Source organism: Ranitomeya variabilis, chromosome 7, assembly GCF_051348905.1.
Source record: "Ranitomeya variabilis isolate aRanVar5 chromosome 7, aRanVar5.hap1, whole genome shotgun sequence".
Classification (NCBI taxonomy): Eukaryota; Metazoa; Chordata; class Amphibia; order Anura; family Dendrobatidae; genus Ranitomeya; species Ranitomeya variabilis.
Genome location: NC_135238.1, coordinates 230,938,761 through 230,951,945, shown reverse-complemented (window position 1 = coordinate 230,951,945; position 13,185 = coordinate 230,938,761).

Here is a 13,185-nt window from a genome sequence, read left to right as displayed (position 1 = left end):
TCCGAGACCCCTCTGATATAAAACATGAGTGAATGTAGAGGGAGGCCTCGGTCAGAAGCAAATCCCACAATGTCCTTCATCAGTGATATCCGAGAAGTAGAGGAAGGAATGTCGGCGGAATGAATGGCAGCCGGCTGCTGACTGGGGGGGATGATCTCTGGGGTCAGTAAAAGCTGCAGGACAAGTGGTGTGTGAGGGGGGGAATGTAAAGGAGGTGGAAAAGGGGGTAAATCTGGGTCATGTGCAGCCAGGAACATAATGCTGGAGCCTCAGAAGGGAGACTGTCCTGACTGCACCCTCTGGCTGGAGGCCTTCACCCGTCTGGACACATGTCAGATTGTTCAGCACTTTGAAGATCATTAGAAATTTCAGCTTCCAAAACTAAATCAGCCATTCTTTTATTTTTTGCTTTTGGTTGATAAAATGTATCACTTAAATCAGAAAATGCTAAATACAGGTGCTTCTCACAAAATTAGAATATCATCAAAAAGTGAATTTATTTCAGTTCTTCAATACAAAAAGTGAATCTCCTATATTCTATAGAGTCAGTACACACAGAGTGATCTATTCCAAGTGTTTATTTCTGTTAATGTTGATGATTCTGAAAACCCAAAAGTCATTATCTCAGTAAATTAGAATACTTTATAACACCAGCTTCAAAAATGATTGTAAAATCAGAAATGTTGTCCTACTGAAATGTATGTTCAGTAAATGCACTCAATACTTGGTCAGGGCTCCTTTTACATCAGTTACTGCATCAATGCGGCGTGGCATGGAGACGATCAGCCTGTGGTGCTGCTGAGGGGTTATGGAAGCCCAGGTTGCTTTGATAGCAGCCTTCAGCTCGTCTGCATTCTTGGGTCTGGTGTCTCATCTTCCTCCTGACAATACTCCATAGATTCTCTATGGGGTTAAGGTCAGGCGAGTTTGCTGCCAATCAAGCCCAGAGATACTGTTGTTTTTACACCAGGTATCGGTGCTTTTTTCAGTGTGGACGGGCCAAGTCCTGCTGGAGAATGACATTTCAATCTCCAAAAAGCTTGTGAAGCATGAACTGCTCTATAAAATTTTTCTTAACAATCCTTTCCAGGCTACGGTTATCCCGGTTGTTTGTGCACCTTTTTCTACCACACTTTTTTCCTTCCACTCCACTTAACAATTAATATTCTTGGATACAGCACTCTGTGAACAGCCGGCTTCTTTACCAATGACCTTTTGTGGCTTCCCCTCCTTGTGGAGTGTGTCAATGACGCCTTCTGGGCATCTGTCAGTCAGCAGTCTTCCCCATGATTGTGGAGCTACCGAAACAAACTAAGGGACCTTTCTAAACACTTAGGAGCCTTTGCAGGTGTTTTTTGTTAATTATTCTAATTTACTGAGATGATGACTTTTGGGTTTTCATTGGCTGTAAGCCATAATCATCAACATTAACAGAAATAAACACATGAAATAGATCACTCTGTGTGTAATGACTCTATAGAATATAGGAGTTTCACTTTTTGTATTGAAGAACTGAAATAAATTAACTTTTTGATATTCTAATTTTGTGAGAAGCACTTGTATATAGTTTCATTAGTTATACATGGAAATAATTAAAATGTTCTAAGGAGGCAGAGCATAAATAGGGCCGACAATGCACAGAAGATTGTAGCGCACGGATGCTGGCGTCTATACTGAATACCCCCCTCGTCCGTGCTGTCTCACCTCCAAGGCCAGAGATGTCACTCATGAGAACATGCAGGAAGTATTCCACACTGCTGTACAAGTGCCATGTTCTATTCCATATTGCCAGTGTATCGCTATAATCCGCTGTGTCCGGTGCTGGCGGATACAAAAGCCTTCCTGCTTTATTACAGAGGGACTGATACAGAAACGTGACTCGCCACAATGCAGAATCTGCGCTATCAATAGTCCAAAGCGGCCTCCATTAATTCCAGGGCCCAGATGCAACCACTGCACCTCCTCTATCCGGCTCTTCTTCCTCCTTGTGTCCCAAGGTGACTTATGGCGGCCAGGTCCACATTCTGTTGATTTTCTCCTGCTGTAACATTGAGGTGAATGCGGCCAGACGTCTGTCCAGATTGTGCAAAGTCAAAGTAAGAAAATGATCAACAACTAGCTGCAATCCTTCCTCAATGGCTTCAGAGTCCACTAACATCTCCACAACCTGCAAAAAGCTTGTCTGAGCCCAGCGTCTTATCCAGGAGCTTGTAGATAATGCTCTCAGCCTCAAGTGCTCCTGTCATCATCCCAATCAATTAAAGGATATGTGCACCTGTGTTCACCATGAAAAGCAGTCACGTTACATCCTGCATTATACCCCAGAGCTGCACTCACTATTCTGCTGGTGCAGTCACTGTGTACATACATTACATTACTGATCCTGAGTTACATCCTGTATTATACCCCAGAGCTGCACTCACTATTCTGCTGGTGCAGTCACTGTGTACATACATTACATTACTGATCCTGAGTTACATCCTGTATTATACCCCAGAGCTGCACTCGCTATTCTACTGGTGCAGTCGCTGTGCACATACATTACATTACTTATCCTGAGTTACCTCCTGTATTATACTCCAGAGCTGCACTCACTATTCTGCTGGTGCAGTCACTGTGTACATATATTACATTACTGATCCTGGGTTACATCCTGTATTATACTCCAGAGCTGCGCTCACTATTCTCTGCTGGTGCAGTCACTGTGTACATACAGTCATGGACAAAAGTATTCACACCCCTGCAATTCTGTTAGATAATACTCAGTTTCTTCCTGAAAATGATTGAAAACACAAATTGTTTGGTCTTATTATCTTCATTTAATTTGTCTTAAATGAAAAAAACACAAAAAGAATTGTCCTAAAGCCAAATTGGATATAATTCCACACCAAACATAAAAAAGGGGGTGGACAAAAGTATTGGCACTGTTCGAAAAATCATGTGATGCTTCTCTAATTAGTGTAATTAACAGCAGCGGTAACTTACCTGTGGCACCTAACAGGTGTTGGCAATAACTAAATCACACTTGCAGCCAGTTGACATGGATTAAAGTTGACTCAACCTCTGTCCTGTGTCCTTGTGTGTACCACATTGAGCATGGAGAAAAGAAAGAAGACCAAAGAACTGTATGAGGACTTGAGAAACCAAATTGTGAGGAAGCATGAGCAATCTCAAGGCTACAAGTCCATCTCCAAAGACCTGAAAAGAAACATTGAGAAGAGATTCCAACGCAAGATTGTGCGGATGTTGGATAAAGAACCTCGACTAACATCCAAACAAGTTCAAGCTGCCCTGCAGTCCGAGGGTACAACAGTGTCAACCCGTACTATCCGTCAGCGTCTGAATGAAAAGGGACTGTATGGTAGGAGACCCAGGAAGACCCCACTTCTTACCCCGAGACATAAAAAAGCCAGGTTGGAGTTTGCCAAAACTTACCTGAAAAAGCCTAAAACGTTTTGGAAGAATGTTCTCTGGTCAGATGAGACAAAAGTAGAGCTTTTTGGGCAAAGGCATCAACATAGAGTTTACAGGAGAAAAAAGAGGCATTCAAAGAAAAGAACACGGTCCCTACAGTCAAACATGGCGGAGGTTCCCTGATGTTTTGGGGTTGCTTTGCTACCTCTGGCACTGGACTGCTTGACCGTGTGCATGGCATTATGAAGTCTGAAGACTACCAACAAATTTTGCAGCATAATGTAGGGCCCAGTGTGAGAAAGCTGGGTCTCCCTCAGAGGTCATGGGTCTTCCAGCAGGACAATGACCCAAAACACTTCAAAAAGCACTAGAAAATGGTTTGAGAGAAAGCACTGGAGACTTCTAAGGTGGCCAGCAATGGGTCCAGACCTGAATCCCATAGAACACCTGTGGAGATCTAAAAATGGCAGTTTGGAGAAGGCACCCTTCACATATCAGGGACCTGGAGCAGTTTGCCAAAGAGGAATGGTCTAAAATTCCAGCAGAGCATTGTAAGAAACTCATTGATGGTTACCGGAAGCGGTTGGTCGCAGTTATTTTGGCTAAAGGTTGTGCAACCAAGTATTAGGCTGAGGGTGCCAATACTTTTGTCTGGCCCATTTTTGGAGTTTTGTGTGAAATTATCAATGTTTTGCTTTTTGCTTCATTGTCTTGTGTGGTTTTTCATTTAAGACAAATTAAATGAAGATAATAATACCAAAGAATTTGTGTTTGCAATCATTTTCAGGAAGAAACTGAGTATTATCTGACAGAATTGCAGGGGTGTCAATACTTTTGGCCATGACTGTACTGCTGGTCTCATTACATTACTGATCCCGAGTTACATCCTGTATTATCCTCCAGAGCTGCACTCACTATTCTGCTGGTGCAATCACTGTGTACATACATTACATTACTGATCCTGAGTTACCTCCTATATTATACCTCAGAGCACCACTCACTATTCTGCTGGTGCAGTCACTGTGTACATACATTACATTACTGATCCTGAGTTACATCCTGTATTATACCCCAGAGCTGCACTCACTATTCTGCTGGTGCAGTCACTGTGTACATACATTACTGATCCTGAGTTACATCCTGTATTATACCCCAGAGCTGCACTCACTATTCTGCTGGTGCAGTCACTGTGTACATACATTACATTACTGATCCTGAGTTACATCCTGTATTATACTCCAGAGCTGCACTCACTATTCTGCTGGTGCAGTCACTGTGTACATACATTACTGATCCTGAGTTACATCCTGTATTATACCCCAGAGCTGCACTCACTATTCTGCTGGTGCAGTCACTGTGTACATACATTACATTACTGATCCTGAGTTACATCCTGTATTATACTCCAGAGCTGCACTCTAAACGATGTTGTTTTCTGTTGGAAATATTAGACAAGCATGTCAGCAGACTTACCACTAACTGTGTTGTTGAACTCATTCATTGTCGGGTGTAAAGATGACACTTCCCAGAAGGCAAATAGTGAGAAAACTCAGGATAAACACTAGGGCAATAAAGCTTTGTAGATTTTCGCTATGAAGGCCCCACAATTGTGAATGCAGCAATTGTGTATAGTTGATGCATATACAGTCGTGGCCGAAAGTGATGGCACCTGTGAAATTTTCAGAAAATTAAGTATTTCTAACAGAAAATTTCCTTCGTATTGGAACAACACACAAAAAAATAATTAAAAAAGGCAAATTGGATATAATTTCACACAAAACCCCCCAAATGGGCCAACTTTCCAAAACTGTGGGTAAACAATTTTATTTCAAGCATGTGATGCTCGTTCAAACTCACCTGCGGCAAGTAACAAGTATGAGCAAAATGAAAATCACACCTGATACCAGATATAAAGGGGAGAAGTTGGCTCTCTCTTTGTGTTGCGTGTCTGTGTGTGCCACACCAAGCATGGAGAACAGAAAGCAGAGACAATAACAGTATGAGGACTTGAGAACCAAATATATTGAACAATATCAACAATCCCAAGGCTACAAGTCCATCTCCAGAGATCTTTATGTTCCTTTTTCCACGGTGAGCAACATAAGACGTTTACAATCCATGACACTGTAGCTACCTCCCTGGACGGCAGAGAAAAATTGATGAAAGATTGCAACACAGAATAGTCCATATGGTGGATAAGCCCCATTCAAGGTCCAAAGAAATTCAAGCTGTCCTTCAGGCTCAGAGTGCATCAGTATTAGCGGAAACTATCTGTCCACATAGGAATAAAATAAAACTTTATGGCAGGAGATTCAGGAAGACCCCGCAGCTGGCAGAGAGAGATAAAAAAGCTGAACTGCAGTTTGCCAAATGTACGTTAATAAGCTAAAGTCCATCTGGAAAAGCGTCTTGTGGACGGATGAGACCAATATAGAACTTTTTGGTAAAGCACATCATTCTACTGTTTACCGAAACCAGTATGAGGCAGACAAAGAAAAGACAGTACCTACAGTTAAATATGGTGGAGGTTCAAATACGTTTTTGGGATGTTCTGATGCCTCTGGCACTTTGTGTCTTGACTGTGTACAAGGCATCATGAAATCTAAAGATTACTAAATTATTTTGGGTCACAATGTAGAGCTCAGTGTCAGAAAGTTGGGTTTGTATCCTAGGTCTTCGAGCAGGACAATGACCCCAAACATACTTCAAGAAGCCCCCAGAAATAAATGGAAACAAAGCGTTGGAGAAATCTGAAGTGGCAGCAATGAGTCCGGATCTGAATCCCAATGATCACCTGTGGAGAAATCTTAAAATTGGTGTTGGATGAAGGCGAAATATGAGGGACCAGGAGGAGTTTACAAAGCAAGAGTTGTCCAAAATCCCAGCTGAGAGGTGTAAGAAGCTTGTGGATGGTTATAGGAAGCGACTGATTGCAGTTATTTATTCCAAAGGGTGCAAACAAATATTAAGTTGAGGGCGTCAACAATATCCGTTCCATTTTGTGTTTTGTTTTGTTGTGAAATTATATCCAATTTGCCTTTTTTTCTGTTTTTTTGTGTTCCAAGACACACAAAGGAAATAAACATGTGAATAACAAAACGTGAAATTGCCAAAATGTCCTGGGAGAAATACTTCATTTTCTGGACCAATTTCAAGGGTGCCGACACTTTCGGCCTTGATTGTAAACACATAATAAACACTTTTTCCAGAATCTGCTCCTTTTAGGACAACCACTCCTGGCCAGACTCAGCAGCTGGCATATTTCTAGACCTTAGACCATTATCTCTGAAGGCTCACATCGCCATTTTAATAATAATCTTTATTTTTATATAGCGCTAACATATTCCGCAGCGCTTTACAGGTTGCACACATTATCAACGCTGTCCCCGATGGGGCTCACAATCTAAATTCCCTATCAGTATGTCTTTGGAATGTGGGAGGAAACCGGAGTACCCGGTGGAAACCCACGCAAACACGGAGAGAACATACAAACTCTTTGTAGATGTTGTCCAAGGTGGGATTAGAATTCAGGACTCCAGCGCTGCAAGGCTGCTGTGCTATCCACTGCGCCACCGTGCTGCCCATTAATAGGCTGCATGTGTGACACAGACTATTGTCACATTTCCTGGCTGTACTTCCCCTTTAATTAGGTGATTTCTGCAGCCTGTAATAGCACAGGAGCAGCACCCCGTCACGCACACGCCCGTCTTTGAAGCGCCACTTTAGGAACACGGGGTGTGTACAGTAGGGGAAGAGTCAGAACTGTAAAACAGAGGCTGTGGATCAGGTTAGACTGCGAGGAGCAGCAGCAGATTTGGGGAGCGCTTGTTGTACGATTGTTCACGAATAGTCGCCGCCAGAAGTGAGGCCTATTCAGGTTTATACTTAGACCGACAACAGCTGCGCTCGCTCTGGGAAATGGCATTTTGTGGGTTGGGGCGGGAGTGGGGGTCAGCTTTCTATTTGCAGGCGCAGGCTGGTAAAACTATTTCTGCCTCCAGCAATATCCTGCAGGGGAAACTCCAGTGACTCCACCGGCCACACAAGAAAAGCCGACAACTGACAGACACGACTACCGTGCTCCAGCATCAGAGAGCTACGAGGGACGGATACATTCAATAATTAGGTTTTACTCCCGAAACATTCCGCAGTGTCCGCCACATGGTGTCGCCCTTCTAGTATGCAGTCCACTGCCGGATGTCGATTGTGAGTGGAGGAGGGTCCCTGTCTCTCTACAGTAAGAGGAGGAGGGTCCCTGTCTCTCTACAGTAAGAGGAGGAGGGTCCATTTCTCTCTACAGTAAGTGGAGGAGGGTCCCCGTCTCTACAGTAAGTGGAGGTGGGTCCCTGTCTCTACAGTAAGTGGGTGCAGGTCCCCGTCTCTCTACAGTAAGTGGAGAGTCCCTGTCTCTCTACAGTAAGTGGAGGGTCCCCGTCTCTCTACAGTAAGTGGAGGAGGGTCCCTGTCTCTACAGTAAGTGGAGGAGGGTCCCTGTCTCTACAGTAAGTGGAGGAGGGTCCCTGTCTCTACAGTAAGTGGAGGAGGGTCCCCGTCTCTCTACAGTAAGTGGAGGGTCCCCGTCTCTCTACAGTAAGTGGAGGAGGGTCCCTGTCTCTACAGTAAGTGGAGGAGGGTCCCTGTCTCTACAGTAAGTGGAGGAGGGTCCCTGTCTCTACAGTAAGTGGAGGAGGGTCCCCGTCTCTCTACAGTAAGTGGAGGGTCCCTGTCTCTACAGTAAGTGGAGGGTCCCCGTCTCTCTACAGTAAGTGGAGGAGGGTCCCTGTCTCTCTACAGTAAGTGGAGGAGGGTCCCTGTCTCTCTACAGTAAGTGGAGGGTCCCCGTCTCTCTACAGTAAGTGGAGGGTCCCCGTCTCTCTACAGTAAGTGGAGGGTCCCTGTCTCTCTACAGTAAGTGGAGGAGGGTCCCTGTCTCTCTACAGTAAGTGGAGGAGGGTCCCTGTCTCTACAGTAAGTGGAAGGTCCCTGTCTCTCTACAGTAAGTGGAGGGTCCCTGTCTCTCTACAGTAAGTGGAGGGTCCCTGTCTCTCTCTACAGTCTCTACAGTAAGTGGAGGGTCCCTGTCTCTACAGTAAGTGGAGGAGGGTCCCCGTCTCTCTACAGTAAGTGGAGGGTCCCTGTCTCTCTACAGTAAGAGGAGGAGGGTCCCCGTCTCTCTACAGTAAGAGGAGGAGGGTCCCCGTCTCTCTACAGTAAGAGGAGGAGGGTCCCCGTCTCTCTACAGTAAGTGGAGGAGGGTCCCCGTCTCTCTACAGTAAGTGGAGGGTCCCGTCTCTCTACAGTAAGTGGAGGAGGGTCCCCGTCTCTACAGTAAGTGGAGGGTCCCCGTCTCTCTACAGTAAGTGGAGGGTCCCCGTCTCTACAGTAAGTGGAGGGTCCCCGTCTCTCTACAGTAAGTGGAGGGTCCCTGTCTCTACAGTAAGTGGAGGAGGGTCACCGTCTCTCTACAGTAAGTGGGGGAGGGTCCCTGTCTCTCTACAGTAAGTGGGGGATGGTCCCTGTCTCTCTACAGCAAGTGGGAGCAGGTCCCCGTCTCTCTACAGTAAGTGGGAGCAGGTCCCTGTGTCTCTACAGCAAGTGGGAGCAGGTCCCTGTGTCTTTACAGCAAGTGGGAGCAGGTCCCTGTCTCTACAGTAAGTGGGAGCAGGTCCCTGTGTCTCTAAAGTAAGTGGGGGCAGGTCACCGTCTCTCTACAATAAGTGGGAGCAGGTAATTTTCCCTTTACATGTCATATGAGTTCGTCTTTGTCTCTATGGAAGGTCCTTGTCTCTATGCTTCTGCTTTCACAGGACAATGGCATGCTAAATATGCATGTTGTGAAGTTCCTGCACCTATAATGCTGACAGAATGCTGAAGAGTGGATGGTCAGTTACATGAACGGTTTTGGTTCTGCAATATTTAACAAAGCCAAAAAAATTATACATTATATATAGTGGGGAAAATAAGTATTTGATATTCTTTCGATTTTTAAAGTTTTCCTACCTACAGAAAATGGAGAGGTCTGTAATTTTTATCGTAGATACACTTCACCTGTCAGAGACAGAATATAAAAATAGAAAACAGAAAAATCACATTGTATGATTTTTATATAATTAAATAACATTTTATTGCATGAAATAAGTATTTGATCACCGAGCAACCAGCAAGAATTCTGTTCTCACAGACCTGTTAGTTTTTCTGTAAGGCCGGAGACACACTGGTGCGAGAGACAGCCGAGTCTCGCTGGTTAAAAGCAAGCTGTGGCACCTGCATTCCGGAGCGGAGCGTGCGGCTCCATAGCAATACATGGAGCTGCACGCTCAGCTCCGGAATGCAGGTGCCACAGCTTGCTTTTAACCAGCGAGACTCGGCCGTCTCTCGCACCAGTGTGTCTCCGGCCTAAGAAGCCTCCTACTCTGCACTCATTACCTGTATTAATTGCACCTGTCTGATCTCGTTACTTGTATAAAAGACACCTGTCCACACACTCAATCACACTCCAACCTCTCCACCATGGCCAAGACCAAAGAGCTGTCTAAGGACACACTTGTAGATCTGCAAAAGGCTGGGATGAGCTACAGGACAATAGACAAGCAGCTTGGTGAGAAGGGAACAACTGTTGACGCAATTATTAGAAAATGGAAGAAACACAAGATGACTGTCAACCTTCCTTGTTCTGGGGCTCCATGCGAGAGCTCGCCTTGTGAAGTAAGGATGATTCTGAGAAACGTCAGGAATGAGCCCAGAACTACACGGGACGACCTGGTCAATGTCCTGAAGAGAGCTGGGACCACAGTTTCAAACATTACTGTTAGTAACACATTACCCAGTCATGGGTTAAAATCCTGCAGGGTACACAAGGTCCCCCTGCTCATGCCAGCACATGTCCGGGCCCGTTTGAAGTTCACCCATGACCATCTGGATGATCAACAGGAGGCATGGGAGAAGATCATGTGGTCAGATGAAAAATAGATCTACTGGTATTAACTCCACTCACCGTGTTTGGAGGAAGAAGTAGGATGAGAACAACCCCAAGAACACCGTCCCAACTGTGAAGCATGGTGGAGGAAACATCATACTTTGGGGTGCTTTTCTGCAAAGGGGAGAGGATGACTGCACCATATTGAATGGAGGGTGGATGGGGTCATGTATCGTGAGAGTTTGGCCAAAAACCTCCTTCCCCCAGTAACAGAACAGAAGGTGTGTCGTGGCTGTGTCTTCCAGCATGGCAATGACCTGAAGCACACAGCCAGGTGAGCTAAGGAGTGGCTCTGTAAGAAGGGTCCTGGAATGGCCTAGCCGGTCTCCAGACCTGAACCCAACAGAAAATCTTTGGAGGAGCTGAAACTCAATGTTTCCCAGCGACAGCCCCGAAAGCTGAAAGATCTGGAGAAGATCAGTATGGAGGAGGGGACAAAATCCCTGCTGCACTGTGTGCAAACCTGGCCAGGAAGTACAGGAAACGTCTGATCTCTGTAATTACAAACAAAGGTTTATGTACCAAATATTAACCCCTTTCTGACCTCGGACGGGATAGTACGTCCGAGGTCAGATACCGCGCTTTGATGCGGGCTCCGGCGGTGAGCCCGCATCAAAACCGGGACATGTCAGCTGTTTTGTACAGCTGACATGTGCGCGCAATAGCGGCGGGTGAAATCGCGATTCACCCGTCGCTATTAACTAGTTAAATGCCGCTGTCAAACGCAGACAGCGGCATTTAACCGGCGCTTCTGGCCGGGCGGCCGGAGGTGAGCGCATCACCGACTCCCGTCACATGATTGGGGGTCTGCGATGTTTCTGCATTGTAACCATAGAGGTCCTTGAGACCTCTATGGTTACTGATCCCTGGCAGCTGTGAGCGCCCCCCTGTGGTTGGTGCTCACAGCACACCTGCATTTCAGCTACATAGCGATCTGATGATCGCTGCTATGTGGCAGAGCCGATCGCGTTGTGCCAGCTTCTAGCCTCCTATGGAGGCTATTGAAGCATGGCAAAAGTAAAAAAAAAAAAGTAAAAAAAAAATGTGAAAAAAATAAAAAAAAATAAAAGTTTAAATCTCCCCCCTTTCGCCCCATTCAAAATAAATCAATAAAAAAAAAAAAATCAAACCTACACATATTTGGTATCGCCGCGTTCAGAATCGCCCGATCTATCAATAAAAAAAAGGATTAACCTGATCGCTAAACAGCGTAGCGAGAAAAAAAAATTAGAAACACCAGAATTACGTTTTTTTGGTCGCCGCGACATTGCATTAAAATGCAATAACGGGCGATCAAAAGTACGTATCTGCACCAATATGCTATCATTAAAAACGCCAACTTGGCACGCAAAAAATAAGCCCTCAACCGACCCCAGATCATGAAAAATAGAGACGCTATGGGTATCGGAAAATGGCGCAATTTATTTTTTTTTTTTAGCAAAGTTTGGAATTTTTTTTAATCACTTAGATAAAAAATAACCTAGTCATGTTAGGTGTCTATGAACTCGTACTGGCCTGGAGAATCATAATGGCAGGTCAGTTTTAGCATTTAGTGAACCTAGCAAAAAAGCCAAACAAAAAACAAGCGTGGGACTGCACTTTTTTTGCAATTTCGCCGCACTTGGAATCTTTTTCCCGTTTTCTAGTACACGACATGGTAAAACCAATGATGTCGTTCAAAAGTACAACTCGTCCCGCAAAAAATAAGCCCTAACATGGCCATATTGACGGAAAAATAAAAAAGTTATGGCTCTGGGAAGGAGGGGAGCGAAAAACGAACACGGAAAAACGAAAAATCCCAAGGTCATTAAGGGGTTAAGTTCTGTTTTTCTATTGTATCAAATACTTATTTCATGCAATAAAATGCAAATTATTATGTAAAAATTATACAATGTGATTTTAGGGATTTTCTTTCACGATTCTGTTTTACATAGGTGAAGTGTAACTATGATAAAAATGACAGACCTCTCCATTCTTTGTAGATGGGAAAACTTGCAAAAATCATCAGTGTATCAAATACTTATTTTCCCCGCTGTACATATTTCTCTCTGCAGCGCCCCCATAGGGTTAAATCAGGCAGTACACATTCTAATCCAATGGTTTGCCTGCAGAACAGGTTTTTCAGCTTTCCACTCTAGCCAAAAGAATGCAAAATTATCCACCGAGGGGCCGGGGCTTAGAAAAGCCACATCCCGGTGCCCGGTTGGGGATGTTCCAGGTTTTCTGACAGTGATACAGTCCCTGGACCCCAGTTTGCTCACAGATAGGCAGGAACTGTTTGTCTGAAGTTCCGGTAAAGGACTGACTCAGCTCCGGGGTTGTGCTTTATATTAGGAAGGCCAGGCCCTTAATGTTTGCACAAAGGCCATAAAGTGTGTGTTATTACAGGAGGGGTGCAGCGCCTCCCCATATACAGTGAGGCATCGCTCCTCCGCTCCATTAACAGGTCATTTACTATTTCCTCCTGCATGAACTCTGAAGTGAGGAGCGTCCATTAATTTATACTCCGTGTTGTCTGCATCGCTCCTAGGATATGATCATGATAATTACCCCCGCTCCTTCACTAAAAAGATCAGCGTCAGTAAATCCAGCAATTACAGTCATAAAATGGAGGGACCTTCCCACCTGTGTGCAGTGTCACCCCTGAGTCACGTGTGCCACGTCCTGCACCCCGGGGTCACTAAGCACAAGGCAATGGGGTAATCCTCCCCGTACGGGACATCATAAAACGGTACAAGGGTTTATAAAGGTCTCTGAACTCCAAGGCGACTGCACACCTCCGAGCCCCTGTGCCC